At 38.9% G+C, this 11326-nt stretch overlaps 1 pseudogene; it reads right to left on the bottom strand.

The window, feature by feature from the left end:
• Nucleotides 1-317: 317 nt before the first annotated feature.
• On the bottom strand, nucleotides 318-4946 carry LOC112541147 (nephrocan-like; annotated as a pseudogene).
• Nucleotides 4947-11326: the final 6380 nt, after the last annotated feature.

Below are 11326 nucleotides of genomic sequence, written 5' to 3'. Positions count from 1 at the left end.
CCATTGATGCATGCACACATTCGTATACTAATTATTTATACACATTTTAATGAATATTGCTAATATCACTAACCAGTGCAGCACTAGCTTTGTATTATCCTGAAGTTTTAGAAAAGAGACTGTAGTAGCCTGATTTGATGCAAATAGGATAATCAAGCAGATCCTAAATACAACTGCACTACTTACTTTCAACTATGCTTCGGAACAGTTGATTTAGATTCCATACAATGAAACAGGAAAGTCTCTGATCTTGAATAGGACTGAATTAAATTCACATTAGAGGAAAGATACCTACAGAAGTGTATCTTAGATTGCCCTTAATCTATTTCATAATCATCCATATTTACTCTGAGATGGGAAATATCATCATTTGCATGCTTGCTTATTTCTTTTCCCTCTTCCATAGAATAAAGATTCTTACATACAGACAAATGCAAGAGTCACTTTTATGTAAGATCACTTTTATGTGGGCAGTTATATAAATATAATACATAAAATAAAATAAATAAAATAAGATTGTTCTTGAAGACATCCAGCTCTCACCCTGGCTTTCTGCTGGTGATGTACACTGACCCCCCTTGACCTCTGTGCCTTTGATGTGAGTATACTTCTGGTTTGGAGGAGTTCACAAGTACAGTTGCATGCATTGCCATCTAGATGCAAGTATCTGAGATGAGGCAAATGTTTAAAGAGATTATAATCGAGAACGGATCTTATTGTTCCACAGTTTAACACCTTTAGATGTCTTAAATGTGTTAATTCTTGCTCTTTAATACTTTATACATTATTTCCTTTTAGGTCCAGTCTGGTTAGACTATCTGAGAGTCTGAAGGAAAAAAAGAAAAATATTGTTTATCACTTCTATAACTCCTTTAAGCTAACCAACTATTTATCCACACAATAACCTGTCATTACAATGAGAAGTAAGTGACATGCCACCCACTTAGCTTCCTAGCCAACAGGAGCTTTTGGACTATAAACCAAACTAGGTTGTAATTTGAGCCATGGTACTTTCATTTCTAAAATTTCATGGCATAATATGAATTAGTTTTCAGGAACTCAGCCTCTGGCAGCTCAGTTTTTTGTTTTAGAGGGCAAACTAAGTTCTTCAACCCTGAAACTGAATGTATAGTATTTATATTACAAACAATATACTAAATGTACTGTACAATGTTTATTGCACAGATATTTCCTGATTCCGCCATGACGTTCAAGCTATGTAACTAGTGATCAATGGAAGTATTATTTTCCCAAGAAGCTTAAGTTCAAACATGTGCCAAAGTCACCTAGTAAATGTCATTTCTGAGGGAGGCTTTTAATCTGCAATTATTTCCAGATGATGCTTTTATTGCATTCATTCTGCTTCATTCATGGAACAGTACACAGTTCAATCAATGTCATCTTCTAATTGCAAATTGATAATGAAGCTCAAGCTCAAGCTCAGATACTTTGGTCACCTAATGCGAAGAGAGGACTCTTTGGAAAAGACCCTGATGCTGGGAAAGATTGAAGGCAAAAGGAGAAGAGGGCGGCAGAGATGAGATGGTTAGATAGCATCACTGAAGCAATGAGCATGAAACTGAGCAAACTTAGGGAGGCAGTGAAGGACAGGAAGGCCTGGTGCGATATGGTTCATGGGGTCACGAAGAGTTGGACACAACTTAACGACTGAACAACAACAAAATTGCAAAGGAAATGTTTGAACATTCTGGTATTCTTTTCCTTTGCACATATATGCACATGTGTGCGCGCACACGCATATGTACATAAAAATAGAATTAGGACAAATAGAATAGCACAATGTTATTGGACTGATAGTCCTAGGAGCACACCACTCAGAGCATCTAGTCTATCCAAACCTAGTCTCATATTTTAAACAGTACACCAAACTGGCTTTCACAGTCCCCAACCTTGTAATATAATTTTGCAGGGGCACAACTAATATTTTTTAAAATATATAAATAAGATGATGACCATGATCCCTGACCCACAGCTACTGCTGATGGGAGTTCGTGTCTGTTAACATCTGGAAAGTTGTAAGACCATCTTTTCCTTATACTTTTCCTCTTGAATGCTATGCATATGCACTGATTAAATTTGCTTTTCAGTCCTGGGAAATAGTTTTGTGGACTTCTTTGTTTTTTAATTCCAGAATCCTGACAGACTGTGTGCCTTTGTTAGTCACTTACTTTAGTGGAATAGTATTAAACTGATTTTGTTCAAATGCTAAATTAGACAGCAGTATACATTTTTGAAGTCCTCCATCTTCAAATGAGGTAACAATATTATTGTCAAGGAACAAATGGTTGAGGTTTTGTAGATCCTGAAATTCTTGTACTTTTATACTCCCAATCAGATTATTTGTAAAATCAATTTCCTGTAGTGTGACTGGCAAGCTGAGTGGTATTGTTTGGAGTTCGTTCTTTGGTAGCTCCAGCCTTGTTAAGCCTGAAAGAAGCTGCACACCATCAACAGATGAAAGCTGGTTTTCAGACAGGCAGAGGTTTGACAAATTTGTTGATTGTTTCACGTCTCCAGATTTTAGCACTTTCAGCTGGTTCCTTTCCAGCTTCAATGGCAATAAAGTTTTTAGCAGATCAGAAGGAACATCTGTCAGTAGATTACCATTTAAATTAAGAAATTAAGCAGATTATGAAGAGATGTGAACGAGCTTCTTGAAAAAGATTGCAGTTTATTATTCTTCATGCTAAGATACTTTAGGTTGGGAAGATGCAATGATCCAGGGACAGATTCCATATTATTTCCATCCAAAGTCAAGCTCTGTAAACTAATAAAGGAGGAAAGTGTACTAAAAGGAAACATCAAAATCAGATTGCTTTGTATAAACCTTCAAAATCAGATTCATGTAGAACACTTATTAAATTGTCAGCAAGTTTCAGTATTTCAAGATTTTCTGGAAGGGAAGTAGGTATGTGAGTTAGTTTATTCTTCCAGTGTTCCAGGATCTTCAAGGCATCCAAATCTTTGAAAGTATTAATTTCTACTGATTCTGTCCCACTGCAGACAAGGACAAATTCTTCAAGGGCAGGCATTTTGTGAATGTCAACAATCTAAAGACAAAAGCCATATAGAACTAATTCACCAATCATCTGCTTCCACAGAATGGGCATGTATTATCAGGACATTTATTTATTCAAATCCCATTCACATGGAAAAGAGTTATGCAAGAGCACCAAAATACTGAGCATAATCTTGCCAAACTGGGATGTTGTGCTACTGCAGTTCCATGGCAAGCTGGGGCCCTCTAGAGGCTTATTATAAAATATATGAACACCTTTATAACACTTCTAAGCATACAGTAACTGAAAATACATACAATTGAATTTTCTGAAATTTACTTTTGACTAAACTGGTATAGAATCAGTGGGAATAGGCAACACAATTCTCTAAAGAGGCTTACACAGAAGTATATCCCTTCAAGTTCAGTGGGACTTATTAAATTCAAATGACCAAAATCCATAGTGGGGTAATAACTTTATTAGAACTAATCAAGAAGCCTTAAAGCAGATCAGTTATAGCAATAGTTGTATCATTCTTGCATGAGTCTTCAGACATATTAAAAATAATAAAATAATAAAAACAATAAAAATCACTTGTCAGCAAAGCATCTTTAAAATGTGATGTATCAAATACTGACAGAATTAGCAATACATGACTAGCTCTCTTTCCTAGTTTAAATCAGCTTTCTGTGTAGTACAGAACTAGCATATTTTCCAAATACAGTGGTACCTCGGTTCATGAACTTAATTTGTTCCGCGACTCTGGTCACGACCCGAATTGGTTGCGACCCGAATCAAATTTTCCCATAAGGTTCAGTGTAAATACGGTTAATCCGTTCTGAACCATATGTATTTTTTTTAAACCACAAAAATAAGAAACAAAGTACAGTACAGTACAGTACGAAGAGAGAGAACACTAACCTTGCTTGAGGCGACTTCTGGCGTGGAGGACAGGAAGGCGGGTGGGGAGGCGGTTATTGTTTGGAGGGAGAGTCCCCCTCGCCTACAGGAAGCCACGACCACGTGTCACGGCAGGGAAAATGGCCGCGGATCCTGTTCGTCACCTGATGCGGAGTTCGCGAACGGAAGCAAAATTTTGCAAACGGTGCTGGTCACAAACTGAATTGTTCATGAACAGAAGCGTTCGTGACCCGAGGTACCACTGTACCACTAAACCAGCATCCATAAGCTGCTCACACAAGCCCTGACACGTGTTATGGAAAGTGCTGTCAGACGTTATGCAGGCACATGGCTTTGTGGAAGACAGGTATGTAGGCTTTCTTGCAGCCCAAGGAAAATAGCCATGTTGGGCAGTTCCTAGTGCCTGGAGAAGAAAACAATTTAAATAAACAGCAAGCTAAAGTGTCCATCAGGACCTTTGCAGATTTCAGCCCTGACTATGTCATTAACCACATTGCCAAATGCCATCCTAGTTTTTATCCATGGCAAAAAATGTGCTAGGAGAAGAAAAACATTACTTTAAAATTAAAACTGTTAAGGACAAATGGACCTGCCATAAGTATTGGCTGGGAATGAGATGAAGGCAATATTATGAGATGAAGGGGAAAAAAGTAGTTACTAGGGCACATCCACACCATAGTTATAGCAAGTGAGGGACAGCCTATAAAAACATTCCTCTCAAAAATTCTATTCTGTTTAACTGCTAAGCATATAACAACTCTGTCCTCTTTTTCACCTGGTCAACCTCTGGGATGTGCAGGTTCATTGGTAAGGAAACCATCCTGCCTGGAGATGTCTGATCTTGCTGTAGCTAATATGAATTTTCCTGATAGCTGAAGGAATCTCTTTAGGGACTTCTCCAACTTGGTAGCACTGCACACTCCTTGCCAAGTCACAGCTGCATTTTCATGGGCAGGTGGGGATTCCAGCCCTGGAAAGATGAAGTAAAACATAAATCAGCTGCATTTTGCTAAAATGCATCCAGCTGAGCCATGTCTGCAAGGGTCATCTGCAAAATGAACTGCGGCTCTAGTTGCTCTTTTATACCATAATATCTGAAAAAAAAAAAAATACAACTGCTTGTTCTATTTTTGTGGTTGAGATGATGGGGAGGCAGAAAAGACAATTTTTCAATTTGGCTAGGTTAGAAAATTAGGAGGCTTCACAAACAGCAAGAGTTTAAACAATTATAAAGAACCTTTATTTTGGCTGGCTGGAAAATTGATCTGATTTATTGCCTGGAATCTAATCAGCAAACAGTTCTATTACTGCACTTTCCTGTTGTGGTTAAATGTGACACTGACTACAGAATGAGTTGGGAAGAAAGATAAAGAGCTATTTTATAAAGGGCTATAAAATATTTGGATGTTTTATGACCCTATGTTAAAAATCATCAAGAAAACCTTTCCAGTCATAGGATTTAGAAGAAAACAATTATGTCTGCTGTTTTTAAAGCGGTCTCTCATAATACTTGTTATTGACAAGAAAGTTACTTTTGAGGGTTAAAAATTTGCAAGTCTTGTGCAAAATAACATGCATGCCTTCTTTGTTGTTTTCAGGACCTTACATTTATACTAACTTCCTTGGAAGTGAACCTCATAGAAATAATTTACTTTGAGTAGACATACACAGCATTTCCTGTTAGGAAACCAACAACCTGTTTCACACACTGTACCAAAATATAATTTGCTTGAATGTGGTTTACTGAAGAAGCCACAAATTGGGTTCACACATCATACTAAGGCAAAAGCAGACATACCATATAATAGCTTACTATATTGTGTGAACAAGCTAAAAATATTAAAAGGCTAATTTACTACTTTGCCTCATCATCTGTTGATTCCTGACCAAACTCTTGTACTCATTACAGTTGCCTCAAAGAAAAATCCAGTATGTAAATATTTCCTCATAATCACAAGTCCATATTTAGACATATGAAATATATGTACAAACCAGAAGTGGAAAAATACAGACACTGCATTCTCTCTTGGGTGGGGAAACTGAGGACTGTGCATTTAGGCAGCCCCACCCACTCAGAAACATCTACTTTGCATCCAGACCCAGGGACAAGATGTTACAAGTGTTGTCTATTTTCTGTTCCCTTGTTCTTTACCAGCAGTTCTTCCTCTAGTACAGGCTGTACCTTACATCTTATTCATAAACTAGAAAGAAGTCCACCTTGTGATGAACAGCCATAACCCAGGAGTTTCTAGCTATTGAACTGGCTTTCAAGGTCCCAAATCACCAGAAAGGTTTAAATGTTCAGACTCTTGCTTACAACATGGTTTTAATGAAGTCTGTGGAGAAAATTTCTTCTTCCAAAATTAAATAGAGTGCGGGGGGGGGGGAGAACTGTGTTGGAAAGTTAATATATAAAGGAGTTTAATACATGGCAAGTTAGAACATTTAAGTGGAAGGCAGCATATTGTATGTATGTGTATGTGTGTGTGTTTGTTTAAGTGTTGAGCAGAGGTTTGTCCTTGGACTTTGGTATTTGAATGAACTGCACCTGTGAGTGATAAAAATCTTTGCTACATGGGAATGTCATGCTGTTTCAATGTGTGCTGTATATGACAAGGAATTTGTTGTCTTATCATGTGTAAATGCTGGTCCCCTCTACATATAAAGGCATTCCAAACCATTCAAAGAAAGCTACTTCTTTGCACAGTCTGTCTAGGAGGACTGGGTTGTCCTTCCAGCCAGCAAACAAGTCACAACCATTCTGGTATTAAAGCCAGGGCTCCATTTGTTTAAGGATGTAGTTAAAGGCATGCTTGAATATAAATTGCTTCTGGATATGGGTGTGCTGAACCAAGGAAAAAAAAGTTTCAAACCCTGAACAAAACACTGTATGTCAATAGTTCTGCCAAATGATTTGAGATCAGTCACAGTTTAGCAGAACTAAAACCTGGAATGTTTGATTATTTTGGGTTTGGGACAAAACAGAATCCTGAATGGATGAATAGGCCATGGCTGGTGCATGTCAACCCTTTCCCTCTGTAGCTCCCATTATGATGTGCCCTACCAGTCTGACAGCCCTCTACCCACCCACCCCACCGGAGCCCTCCTTCCCTCTACTTAGCCACCAATTATATCCTACTGCAACACAGCCCATCAGCGTGCCCATCTTTCTTTCTTTTCTTTCTCTTGCCTCCCCTTGGCCACCAATGTCCTTAGATTTTTCTCTGCTCCACCCAAAACACATCTGTTTAGAACAAAGCACTCCTCTTGGGTTCTGTGCATGGATCAAAACATCAGAAATCTGCAGGTTTGGGTTTGGGTGTGGATCACCCAAAACTGCATCGTCTTCCCTGTATGAATATTTTGCACATCTCTATTTCTAGGTACACATATATGAGTATGAACTGAATTACTTGTATGTAGTGCTAGTAACACTACAGTATATTTTTTTCTATCTCTGCAGCCCAAGTAACACACATTTGCTACCAGGTAGTAATTTTTGGTGACAGTAGTATCCTTTTCTGTGGTTTAAAAGTATGTATTTATTTATGTAATCAGTTAATCAGTCAATCAATTTATATGACTACTCAACTCACAATTGCACTTCTAGGAACATGACACAGCTGAGGCCAGCCCACAATTATTCCATATCCAACCATTGCAGATAAACTTATCCACCACCCTGGCCCAATGATTAGAGGGAAAGCCAGGTTTTCAAGGCCAAAACATCAGCAGGGTCAGGGCTACCTGAATCTTGAGGAGAGGAAGGTAAGCTGAGGATAGATGCCATGACAGTGAAGGCTTCTGGGTCCTACCAGATTACATTGTTTTATAGAAGAGACCCAGAGCATGCCCAGCCTGCTGGAACTTATGGGATGGGCAGGTTCATTTGGAGATATGTGGTCTTGCAAGTAAACATGATATAAAACTACAGTAGCAGAGAAGGAAGATGTGATACAGGTAGACCTCGCTTAGCAACTGACTCAGGCAGTGATCATTCAAAGTTACAGTGGTGATGAAAAAGTAACTTTGCAACCAATGCCCACATTTACGACCTTCAGTGTATCTCTCAGTCACGTTTGCCATTATAGTCCGTTAGTATGCATTGTCCTGTGCTTGACCTGTTTTTTTTTTTCTTTCCCTCCCCCTTGCAGAGTGGAGAGATTGCTTAAACAAGCTATTTCTTCCTGAGCTGCTTTTCTCTGCAGTGCAGAACTTCCCTAAAAATGTATAGTGTTTGTTTTTATAGTTGATTTTTAACTGATTAATCTTAATTATTTATGGGGTATTTTTAATTGTTTATAGGTTTTTGATTTTAATTGTGAGCTGCCCAGATTCACCCATTGGGGGAGATGGGCGGCATACAAATTTAATAATAAATAAAAATAAAAAATAAAAAGTGCTAACTCCAAGTTAACAAGCTCAGCTCCGTGACCTCAATTAGCCAGATTGCAGATACTACCTATAACTGAGAAGACTTTAAATCAGTTTCACACTAAAGGCTTTTGTTGCCTCTAAGCAAACAGCTGGATTCCTTCTGATGTGTATTCCCCATTGTGTGCCTACTTACTCTCTCGTAATCCGTTCCTCTGCAATGAATGTAAATACAAACATCAATTCTCTTCTTCCTAATTATCCCAGCACTGGGGTGAGCATTCCAAAGGGCAGAGGAGTGTGGGAAAAGGGCTATAAGATTAGCCCTTTTACATGGCTTCCTTAGGAGTCAAGTTCTAGAAACTTTCCCCGCTGTTTGGGCTCACCTGGCTGTTTGGGGCTGTATCCTTGTGATGCTGTAAAGCAAAGGAAAGTTGAAGTAAAATCATAAGCACAGTCACTATTTTATCTTCTTCCAGGATTTTTTAAATATATGTATAATATATATATCCTTTTTTAATGTGTGTGTATATATAAACAAAAGGATTTTGTTATGTATGTATGTATGTATGTATGCGTGTGTGTGTGTGTGTGTATGTGTGTGTGTATATATATATATATATATATATATATATATATATATATATATATATAAAACAAAAAACAAAATCCTGGAAGAAGGCAATGATAAACTGCTCCCATATTTCTACCAAGAACACTGTAAGGATGTGGCCATGTTGCCACCAGCAGTTAAACTCAGCTGGAGGGGATTTTTACTTTTACCTTTGTAAACATCAGTATCTTCTGTTAGTCTGGGGGATCAGTAGTGGACACTAATAACACTACTTTATCTAGCTTCCATTATTTTAGCTCAGCTTCTCAATAGCACTATTACCTTAATTCCTTTCTATTCCTTCTATTTTTTTTTGAAAAAGTTGTGTCCTTAACTTGCTATATGTTTACCAACAAAATCATCCTCTAGTATGTGGCTGCATTTCTGTATTGCTTGTGAAAGGTGGTAAACTTCTACCTCTGCAACTAGGACTGATATATCATAGGTACACTGACTGGCAGAAAAGAGATATGACGTTCCTCTGCCATGTGGTTGTACAGGTTTTGTTTTTAGTAGCAGCTTCTTAGGGCATAATCAGAAATTCACATTAAAAATGTGATCCACTGGTCCTTGAACCAGCATAAAATTTACTGCCCAGATTGTCAGCCCTATTCTGCCACAGGAATGAGACCAGTCTTTTGCAAGGCTGTGAAGACCTGGTTCTTTCCCCCGGCATTGAGGTCAGAATGTTAGCATGAGGACTCTGGTGCAGGTATATGTGATTAGTGGTTTTGTGCTTTTACTAAGCCTCAATACCCTGTTACGCAGGCGGCTTTGTTTAATAGAACTGCCTTATCTTGTTTGCCATCCAGGTTTCTTGAATAGATGGGCACCCATATAAACTGGATTAATAAATAAATCTGCCAACAGGAAAACTACCAATCACCCTCCCTAATGTGGAGCAAGGTTGGGCAAAGGCATAGGTGGGTGCTTAGAAGACCATGTTTACCTAACAAGTTGTCAAAACAACAGTATGCTCACATGTATGGAGGTGCTCTGAACTGGGACCTGGGCTATTTGAGAAACATTACCACTCTTTTGAAAGAGTGCTAAACCACTGTCCTAAAATGGCCTAATAACAGAGGATAGCCACAGGATGAAGGGATGATTTATAACAAGTAAATTTCATCCTCAACTAGTGCAGCAAGAAAATAGTAGTGACTCCAGTGTGTCCTTGTGTCTGGCAGTACCCCAAAATAATCAGTGGAATATCACAGAGCAGGAATGAAATAGGCAAGATGCACTCACCCATCCAAAAAGTCATAAAACAATATAAAGTATGGTTCATATGAAAACCCTTGTTGGCAGAAGTAGCAAGAAAGCTATCCAGAATGAGTAACAGAGAATCCAGTTTTCCTTGCTTAAATTGACCTTCTGTGCAGTACATGACTAGCACTCTTTCAAAAAAGAACTGAACTTGTATTTATATGGAGCCCAGGTAAGATCAGACAACTGCTCTGGAAGGCACAAGTTAGACATTCTTCAGGCAGATGCTTCTGCAGAAGCCCCATGTCTAGTTTCTCCTGCAGCCCAAGCCAAAAAGGCCATAGAGGGCAATTTCCAGCAACTGGAGGGAGTGGGGGCATCTGGGGGCCTGCGGTACCCTAACATGGCCAGTAGAAGTTGGGCAGTCTCCTACTCTGACTGCCTCATCAGCCACGTAGTCAATGAAGCAACCTAGATCATGCCTAAAGCAAAAACTGCATTGGGAAAAAAGGGGGAAACAACTTCTCTTAAAGCAGCTAAAGATGACAATCAGCTGTGGGCTAAGGAAGAGAGGAAGGCAATGTCATGAAGGTATGGTGTAGAAAACAGTTACCTAGGCAAGTTTGTGGGGAATGAACTCTTGGACTTGACTTTAGCCTTGCCTTAAAACTAGAAACAATGTAATTTCCCCCTTTTTAACTATTTTCAATATTAGCAGGGGTTTAAAAAGGTTCCAGGGAAAGCTACATTTTAAAAATAACTCTTGAAGCTTTGGGGAAAGACGTTTTCTATTCCGTTGCTTAGTGTCTGTTTCTCTCACTAATACAAAAAGGCTGTCTTCGTACAACGGATCGAAATACAAACTAGCCAAGTCCAATATTTGCCTAATGTGCTGTGCAGATCAGCCCCTGTGGTTGGTCAGTGTGTATAGGGAAGTAGTTTCCTGCCTCCTTGAGACTCTGCTCCCCCCCAAGTTCATATAATTGAAAAAATAAACTCTCGTTAAGTAAATATGTCTCATGAACACAACCAAAATGTGCATGTCTTTTCTCCCTTCAGAACACGTTGCAAACGAGTCGGAAGTTAGGTGCCAGCTGAATTTCAACTTGTTGTGGGCTTCCCAAGAAGCCTCCCGCTGACTAGTATACGGAACAGGTTTCCGACTCGCATCATAGGCTCCAAGCACCCAACT

Source organism: Python bivittatus, unplaced genomic scaffold (assembly GCF_059951505.1).
Source record: "Python bivittatus isolate LINGU-HERP-01145 unplaced genomic scaffold, Pbiv_v1 ctg000020_np1212, whole genome shotgun sequence".
NCBI lineage: Eukaryota > Metazoa > Chordata > Lepidosauria > Squamata > Pythonidae > Python > Python bivittatus.
The sequence above is the reverse complement of the archived record's forward strand: the minus strand, read 5'-3'. Positions and strand labels throughout refer to the sequence as shown.